General features: G+C 41.9%; 1 pseudogene; it reads right to left on the bottom strand.

Moving 5' to 3' along the window:
• Positions 1–3,300: 3,300 nt before the first annotated feature.
• LOC136643492 (5S ribosomal RNA) lies at positions 3,301–3,420 on the bottom strand (annotated as a pseudogene).
• Between the last annotated feature and the right edge of the window lie 6,313 nt (positions 3,421–9,733).

The following is a 9,733-nucleotide window of genomic DNA, read 5'->3' as shown; positions in this document are numbered from 1 at the left end:
TGTTCGCATAATACAGTACAAGCTAGCAGCATAAACTGGAAAGCTCCTGGCTCAAATCTCACTTCAGCCGTGAGCTCCCACAGTGGCAATAGGTGAGCCAGCATTTCCCATTCACGTTATGGGGTTACCGCTACAATGTCAAGTTTACCAAGGAAATGTTATGTGCCATGCTTTGAACACTTATAGTGCATTACAAATACTAAATATTGTTCTTCTACATACCAATTTTAACACTTCTCTTCAGATTTTTCTATAATATATCAATATAATATTTGATCACCATCAGCACACAAATGGAATCCTTCATCTTTAAATCTTTGAGAATTACGCAATGAACACCACAATCAACCTCATGTACAAGGCTATATGCCAACCAATGTTAGGGAGAAAAAAAGAACACTCTTTGGAAAAAAAAAAACTTGGCCATGCACACGCGTTCCAAATAAGTACTTGGAAAACTGGATTCCGTTCACATTTCTGAGGTGGCATCTGCACCGCAAAGCATGTTATTATTACCTCAGAGTAATCCCGATGCTAGGATTTAAAAACATGCACTAATTTTATAAAGACAAAATGAATTCTTTAGTCCTGGGATTAGGATCCCTAAATAGATTTCCTCCCCAGCCTCCAATGGAATGGCATCTTCATTGCCAACCTAGTACTCCGTCCACAATGTAATGGAGGAACAGCAAGGATAAAAATTACTACCTCCTACACAACGTTCAGACAGTGCACACATGACAGAAAGTTTCCAATCTACTTTTTCCATTCCCTAAGAAAACTACAATACTGTAAAATGAAAACAGCAGCTGAAAATTACTACTTGAAAATTTTTTGAGGAAAGAAGAGATTTTAAGTCCAATCCTATGGCTTGACTGTGCTGGTAGATGTGCATTCTGTTGGTGTAAATTGCTGCAAAAGTGCTGTAAAATGCTTTATGGCAGCATTCAGCACCGGTGGAAAGTCCAGAACCTTCCTGTGCAAAAGTGCAGGAGGGGGAGGAGCTGGAACAGGGAGGAGATGGGGGCTGGGGTGGATGGATTGGGCCCAGAAGGGGCTGGATCCAAGTCCTGGTCCATCTGCAGAGATCAACCTGGACTTGTGCCAGCGATATTGCTGGTGCCAGTTCAAGTTGATCCACTGCAGCTGCTGAGGCTTACCAAAGGGCTATGGGACAAATGTCCTCTTACCCCAAGGAGACCTCCAGCAGGCTGAAATTCCCTTGTGGGTTGCAGCATAGCCAGCACTGGCAACTGCTGCCTCGCCACGCTGGGATTTAGTTAGAATTGGGCTGTTAGACATCTTAAGACATTCTTAATTGGAACAAATACACACAATGAAGAGAATGGATTTATAGTACATAGTAAAAATGTTGGGTGCTAAAAAAATGGTTGGTTGGAAACCTTCAGTCTCAAAAGACTATGGTATAAGCCTACAGCACCTGGTATTCCCAGGTGGTCTCCCATCCAAGTACTAACCAGGACTGACCCTGCTTAGCTTCCGAGATCAAACGAAACTGGGCATGTGCAGGGTAACAGTTGGTGCTAAAGAAGACTCCATGAATACCTGCAATGCCTCATTCCCACACACGAGTCACTTTATATTGCATTCATGAAAGGATGAACATGCATGTGTGAAACTCCCTTGAGAAAAATTAGTGGAAAGGCATAAAATCCCAGAGGAAATACCTTGTTCAAAAGAGATTATCTTCCCCAAAACATGTTTTTAAAGCTCGAATTCTTACATGCTCTTAGCAGACAGGAGGCATTTCTAGGGGAAGATCTAGGGGAAGATCTTCAGGTCCCCCATTCCAGTTTATTCTTCCCTACAAATGCCCCCCAAGGGCAATCTCCCCAACTAAAATACTTCTGCTTTCACTCATTTGAGGAAAACATGAATTAAAAAGAAGTACGTATTTATAGGGGAGAATCAGCTGTCATGGGACGTGTTTAAGACTTTTTTCCCACCCACCAAGTCTCCCTTACAACTGTCCTCTACCAAGTCTTCATATTAGCATATGGGCAATACGGAGTGAAGAACCGTACATTTCCCATTTACTTCCACTCTGGTCTGAGGACACATTTCTACTGTGGAACTTACACATGTTTGGCCTTATACAAACTACAGACAAATACCTGGAGACCACTTTGAAGGATAAGCAGGACAAGTGTAACAACTGATAATAAATAAAATGGGAAAGATGAGCATGTGCTTTCAGAACAAGTTCAACTTTATAAGCCTAAAATCTCTGGAATATTGAGTCAAGACACCCTCAAGCCTTTCTATGCATTTCAGTCCTTCTGAAATATTTTGAGATTGTGGCCTTTTGGGTAACAAGATCCTTTCTGATTTATTTATATAGGATCACTAATCATTACAGATGGAGCCCTAGCAATTGTTAACTTCAGAGCAGTACATGCCATCCAAGTAAGGCTTGACATCGATCCCAAATTACCCCTTTCTTTTGAGAAAAGGCTAGTGGATGTGGCACTAAATCAGACCAGCTGCTGACAACGTGGAGTCCAAGTGCAAATGGATCAAGAAAAATATGCACATGCCACAGACCTTGAAGGGGGGGGGGTGAGAAGACTGAAAAATTCGACATTAGTCAGGCTGTGACAGCCAAATGCAGAGACTCTGTCAAACAACAGCTGCCACACGCCATTTTAAGAGCATCTTCCACATTACTTGCCAATCTCATGCATTAGTGGAATTACTTAGCAGAGTAATAGAAGATACACCCTCCTGCCCAATGCATTTCAAATCAAACCAATTCCACAGGCAGCAGAGACAAAGAAGAGTGCCATCTTCTTTGAAGGATCTTTAAAAAAATTATTGACTGAATTGAAGTGAGATTATCTAGGGAAGTGGAGAGGAAAACTCAGTCCATTGATGTAAGAGAAAGGAAGCTTTTATTTTGGCTTTGGCATTTCAAAAAAAAGTTTTACTTGCAGCTTCGGTTCTCTAGGCCTTGACTCTCACCTTCCTTGTATTCAACAAAATCAGTTGGATTTGCCCAGAACCTCAAACAAACATTTAATCCATGGCCAAGACTTTCAAACAAATGTATCAGCCAGGATCCAAAGAGGTACTTTAAGAATGTCTCATGGGCTTCTGGACTTTCCCCCCCCTCTTTGAAAGCATATCCCCCCTGTTATATCACAATCAGCCTTTGAAAGTTCTATCTTCCTTAAAAAAATGGGGTTTGCTCTGTGGCACAAGGCCACTATATACTCAAGCAATGCAAAAATTCATTCCCCTACTGGTTGGCAAACTTCAGTCTCGAAAGACTATGGTATAAGCCTACAGCACCCAGTATTCCCAGGTGGTCTCCCATCCAAGTACTAACCAGGCCTGACCCTGCTTAGCTTCTGAGATCAGACAAGATCAGGCATGTGCAGGGTAACAGTTCCTGCAGTCAACTAGCCAATTGCTGCTAGCCAATGTCTATCCTAGAAAGTTGCCATGTCAGCAGCTTTCTTGACAGTCATGTCCATCAAGTCAGACCACTGGTCCATCCTAACCTTGTTCACTCTTGGTTGGCATGAACTCTACCACTGAACTGTAGCCACTAATAATGGCTTTTTCAAGGATACAGAAAAAAGCAGTTTTCTGCTGTATCTTAAGGGCACAATCCTAACCTGCACTGGAACAGGCAGGTCAACTGGCCTGTGCTGTATTCATTGTGGGTTTGGTGTGGCCTGGGGTACAACTTGGAGTACAGGAATTTCCTACCTTTTATCCGGAGCAATGTTCCAGGCACCCCTATGGGGCTACTCGGATCTGCAGCTGCATTTTCGTGGGCACAAATCCAGTGGCCCAAGTAATGCCGCTTGGGCTGGGGACAGGGGTTGGGATCCAGCCTGCACCACCGCAGCTGGTCCCACCCCCATCCCGAGTTTGATCTGGCCACTGGGCCACTCTCCCCTCACTCAGAAATGCCCCTTCCCACCTCCGTTATTCCCTTCTGCCGCCTTCTCCCACCCTGTGCCAGCTTGCCCAGGCTGGCATAAACCTACCTCCTCTGGGCACAGGGCCACTCACGAGGCCTCCTCTCGAGTGGTAGTGAACATGCTTTACAGCATGTTTGTGATGGCTGGGAGGTTTGGGGGGGGGGTTAGGATGGTGCTGTAAACTGCATTGGGTACAGTCCAAATCAGGGGTGCCCAAACCCTGGCCCTGGGGCCACTTGTGGCCCTCGAGGACTCCCAAGTTGGCCCTCAGGGAGCCCCCAGTCTCCAATGAGCCTCTGGCCCTCCAGAGACTTGCAGGAGTCCGCGCTGGCCTGATGCAACTGCTCTCAGCTCTCAGCCAACTGTTCAACATCTCACGTGAGCTGTGGGACAAGGGCTTCCTCCACTGTTTGCTGTTTCACATCTGTGATGCAGCAGCTGCAGCAAAGGAAAGGCTGGGCTTGCTTTGTGCAAGGTCTTTTATAGGCCTTAAGCTATTGCAAGACCATTCATTCATGTAAGCTATGAATGAATATTGCATATTGCAAGTCATTCATTCATATAAGTTCCATCTTTAACATATTCATTTAGGTAAATTTATTCAGATTTGAAATGTAAATTAATTCCTTTTTTCCCGGCCCCCGACACAGCGTCAGAAAGATGATGTGGCCCTCCTGCCAAAAAGTTTGGACACCCCTGGTCCAAATAATGCTGATGTCAATGGTAGAAGTCTCCTAGATTTGGACAGGTCTGCATTAATGTACAACCTTGCCAATCAACTAACACCTAACTGTAGCCATGTTTTTACAAGGACATAACAGGTACTTCCAGGGGAAAAAAATTACATAGCTCTCTTTGAAAATCCTATGGCTCCCTATTGAGAGTAACTTCTCACCTTACTTTTCTTAACCCACATATCGAAATGCATGGCAGAGGATCAAAGCTGGGTGTAAAGTAAAGTTGATTGATGCAAATCGATTTAAATCAGATGGACTCAAGTTGGTCAATTAGCCTTTTCGCATGATCTAGGCTACTTCCTGACATAATACAAGAAACTGTTAGGGGACAGTAACAAGGAATTTTAAATGTTGGGTCATAGCACCTTTAAGGCAAAACAATTTTCATTTATCCTGAAACAATTGACATATTTTCCAACATGGTACCAAGCCAGGGACCACAGCTGAAGCACTTGAACACACTTGCAGCCAGGAGATGGACTTTCTCCATAGTCTAGGCAGGAGCAAAAGACCAGGGTCCCAGTATTTACACAAGCTCTGAATTATCCAGAGGCCTCATGCTGCTTGCCAGCCACATCTCTGTTGCTTTTTTGCATGAAATAAGTCCTGAAATCCAAGTGCATACAATCTTGGGTAACTCAGCAAGCTGTATCTTAGCCATAAGCTTTGAGATTCCTGGTTCACATGCGAAGTGGTCCAAGAGAGCTAGACCCCCTGGAAGAACTACCTCCACAACATGATTCTGCAAAACTCAAGTTAGAGTCAAATCAGACCACAAGTTCCTAACATTTCTCAAACAACAATCTAATAAACAGATTATGGTTCTGTAGTTAACATCTTCCATTTAAATTCCACTTGGGAAGATCTTCCACTTGGGAAGAAGATATGTTTATCCTGCAAACATAAACATTTGGAATTTCTGTCTTAGATGTGCCTAGTTATTCATCCAATACCTGTTTTTCTCATACAGCTTCAATTCCCAACAGGTTTGGATTCTTCAGCTATTTAAAAGGGACAGGTTATTCAAGGCCACTGCATAAACCTGCGCAGACACTCTGCTTGACAGTGAAGGATCGGCATGAATTTTTTCATCACTAAATCAAGTCAGATATTCCTAAAGGAATGATCTTTTGCCTATCTGAGCATTTCAAGGATTTGCTTTTAAGTAATGGGATAGAAATCAGGACCTTAGAACATAATTTCGAAACATTAGATATGGCACAGTGATAGAAGCTGCAGTCTCAAGCAGATTCCTACCAGATCAGACAAAAAGTACGGCAGTATTACGTAGTGGTTAGTATCAGGCTTACAACTGCAGAAACTTGGGTTCAGAGATCAAATCCCTACTCAGCCATGAAGTTTTTCAGGTGACCTAGGCTAGCCACCAACTCTCAGACAAACCTACTTCACAGAGTTCTTGATAGGATAAAATGTGGGGGGACTTCAATCACCCCAAACTGCTTGGTCAAAGAATGGCATTAAAAAAAAGCAAATGAGAACAGTAATTTCCTTGGAAATGAATGAGCTACTTCAAATTTCATGACATATAGGCATCCATAGTTACTAAGGTAGCCTCCTGGCTCTAGAAATGAACAACACTCCAGTATCCCAAGCACAATGAACTGTACACTGTATTGCACACCTTGTTCTCTGTCTGGTCTACTGTTAGCTTAAACTCATATGGCATTCCTGATCGGTTAATCATGATTAAGATACCAGGAACTATTGCATCAGATCTTTGTGCAAGCATTCCTCAGAACATACTTTCACATCACCCACTCTTTGGCACTGCCTCCCAGAACCTCCTTGTACTTTTCTGGAGGCTGGGAAAGCCAAAAAGATCTCACTTCCACAACTGCAGAGGAAGCAGATAAACTTTGAAGGAACACTTTATAGTTCTCCTTTGTGAATACTAACGCTCAGGAAGTTAACTCCTATGAAAGTTAGCAAAAATATCATCAGAGGTCACTAATCAGGAAAATAAGGAAAGTTCCATTGTTGGATTTGTGTCTTCAGTGAAACCCTCCTGCGGACTTCAATAGTCTGAGAAGAATTTCACTTGATATATCTCCAACACTGAATTAGACAAAACTGAAAACACACACGAATGTGGGTCTCAATCATAGCCATTACATGTCACAATTCCATATCACATATTACAATTATCACATACTATCAATTCCATATCACATATTACATATCACAATTCCAGTTTTTTTTAAAAAGATGCTAGCCATTCATACTTGAGAGTATCTCAACAGAAATTACCAAGAGAAACGGAAATTTTTACATGTTTGGACAAGAAACAGAACAAAATAATTCAGGAAAATGTTAAGTAAATGCAGCATATCAACAATCACAAATCCCCAGAGGGTGGACAAACATCTACAGTACATTAACAATGTTAATACTTAGCATCTATACACCATTTTCTGAGTTTTGCAATTCATATGAATTACAATTATCACAACAGCCCCATGAAGTATTATTATCCCTACTGCAAATGGGGGTAAAAGCTGAAAGCAAGTGGCTTGCCTAATAAATTGATGGCAAAGATGAGATCCAAAGTGGGAATTTTCTTGATCACAGCTCAGTCTCTTACAATAGACTGAACAATTTTGCCCTGTAGAATACTTGGGATTGCAGGATCAATACATATTCCCCAGAGTTCATGTCACTATATAGAGGTATACATTTATTACATTTGTATCTTGCCCTTCTTCCAGTGAATGTGTATGTGTGAGGGTTATTCCACTCTGTCCTCCAAACAACCATGTGTGATGGTTCATTGGGAGGGCAGCATGAGCTGCGCTAAACAACAACCCTGGGAGAAATTAGCAGGTGTTCCATATATGAGCAAGACTCTAAATAAGAGCAGGCCTGTCCCAAGACTACTCCAGGGAACACTATTTGAAAAAGAGAAAGGCACACAGTGATAATCAGTTCTACTGAGGAATGATTCACACTTGGTATGATATGCACTCATCACTAGGTGACTGCAGCATCAGGTGGCTGATTGTATGTATGAACACTTAGCATTTGTACAGCACTTTCTGTGCATGCAAAGCACTTCACATGGCTTAACTTGATATTGTGCCCTAGAAGGTGAGAAAGCATTATTATCCCCATATTACAGAACTGAGGATGCGAGGAAGTGGCTTCCCTAAAACCATCAGATGAGAATTCATGGCAGGGGCAAGAATCACACTAGGGAAGTATTGATTTTCAGTTAAATCTCTTAGGATGCAACCCTATATACACACTTTCTTGGGAGAATGCCCTACTGAACATGACTGACTGACTGACTTCTAAGTTGACAGGCACAGGATTGTGCTGTGAGCTCCTATACCAAACAAATCAGACTCCACAGTTAGAACCTTTTGCCCACCTCACATAGCACAGTGTTTTTCAATGGAGGCAGTTCACGCACTCAGGTGAGAGATCAAGGCCTGGTTCAGTCATGCATGTACGTCTCTGCTTCTCTACTCTCCATGACTGGCAGCTCAATGCATGAACAGCCTCCACTGAAAAGGACTGCGTTTGAGGTGGCCTGAAGAAAGAGGCAATTTGTATCTTGGAGATTATATCAGTGATCAGCTATTCACAGAAACAAATCACTGCTCAATTTTGTTATCATTAACATGCATGTGTGCATAAGAAGCGCCATACATGTATGTACAAACAAATCAGATGCCACAGTCCAGACAGAGCTTTTATATAATCTCAGGCACAATGCTTTCCCATTGTGGAGTCATTTGACAAATTTAGGTGCAAAATGTCACCTGATCAGAAATCCAGTGGTGTACATGCATTGACTGAAACACTCAGATTGCCATACAGTATGTGGATTTATAGTTCAGTCAGCATAGGATCAGAAACTGAAATTTTAATATCAATGCAGATTGTATTGCATCAACATACCACTTGTAGAATTTGTTATTATGACTACTTGGAAGAAGCAGTGCAATTTCCATTCTCCTAAGCAGTTAGGAAACTGGGAGTGTATCACAGGCACTTCCTTCTCTCTTCTGTAGAAAACTCAGCCTCCCTTCCATGGTTTGTTTTAATCATGGAGTAATGTTGTATTAGACCTGCCCCTGACCATGGTTAACACTGGCAGTATTTCTTGAAACCAGGGTTTGCAAACCCACACAAACCCTGGAACCAATTTCTGATTACAAGGTCAATTCCAGTTAGTGCTAACCATGGTACATGTCAATGCAGGCATAATTCTACACACCATAGTTCAAACATACATCATGGAAGGGAGGGGGAATGTTCATGGGACATGAGAGGAGAAAACAGAAGAGAGGTTACACAAGCTCATAATACAAACTCCATCATCTACCCACAATTAGAAGATGAGGATTACTATGTCTGCCTGGGGCCTCAGAATTTGTATGACTTTTTGTTTCTTTATTTGAAATTGATACTTCCAGGCATTATTTGTTTAACAGAAATATCTGTATACCACAACTCAAAGTCATTTACATAACACACATAGATACCTAGAAAAGAAACATATCTGTCAATAGCACCACACTTTAAAATACAAATTAAGACTATGTTTTAACTACAGTATGAACGAAGATTTCCACTGTGATCGCTCACTTCCCAGCAACTGCTGTGTTTCCTGTCAGTGACTCAAAAGTGCATGACTGATGCAGCCATACATTTTTTTTTAATCAGAGCCTTAATCTTTTATCCTGTCAGGGTGGTTTATATGAAATTACAGGTGGACAGAATATAACAATTTATTAACTTGAAACTGTCATAGAAATGCATCACTATCCAATTCATCAGTGGTACACATCCCAACATGCATGGCCTTACACAATTCATCCTGAGTACAATCTATGGGGATGTCCCTCCTGAGCAAGCTCCACTGAATTGTGCAAGAATGCAATACTAACCCAAGTTGGTAGTCATGCAGAACAAATATTTAATATTCTTGAAAATGTTTACATTCTCCTTTTTTCCCTGCAGTCATGCACAGATCTTTTTGCTGTTTTAAGATGCTCCTTAAGACTTAATTTTTTCTAC

Source organism: Tiliqua scincoides, chromosome 2 (genome assembly GCF_035046505.1).
Source record: "Tiliqua scincoides isolate rTilSci1 chromosome 2, rTilSci1.hap2, whole genome shotgun sequence".
NCBI lineage: Eukaryota > Metazoa > Chordata > Lepidosauria > Squamata > Scincidae > Tiliqua > Tiliqua scincoides.
The sequence above is the reverse complement of the archived record's forward strand: the minus strand, read 5'-3'. Positions and strand labels throughout refer to the sequence as shown.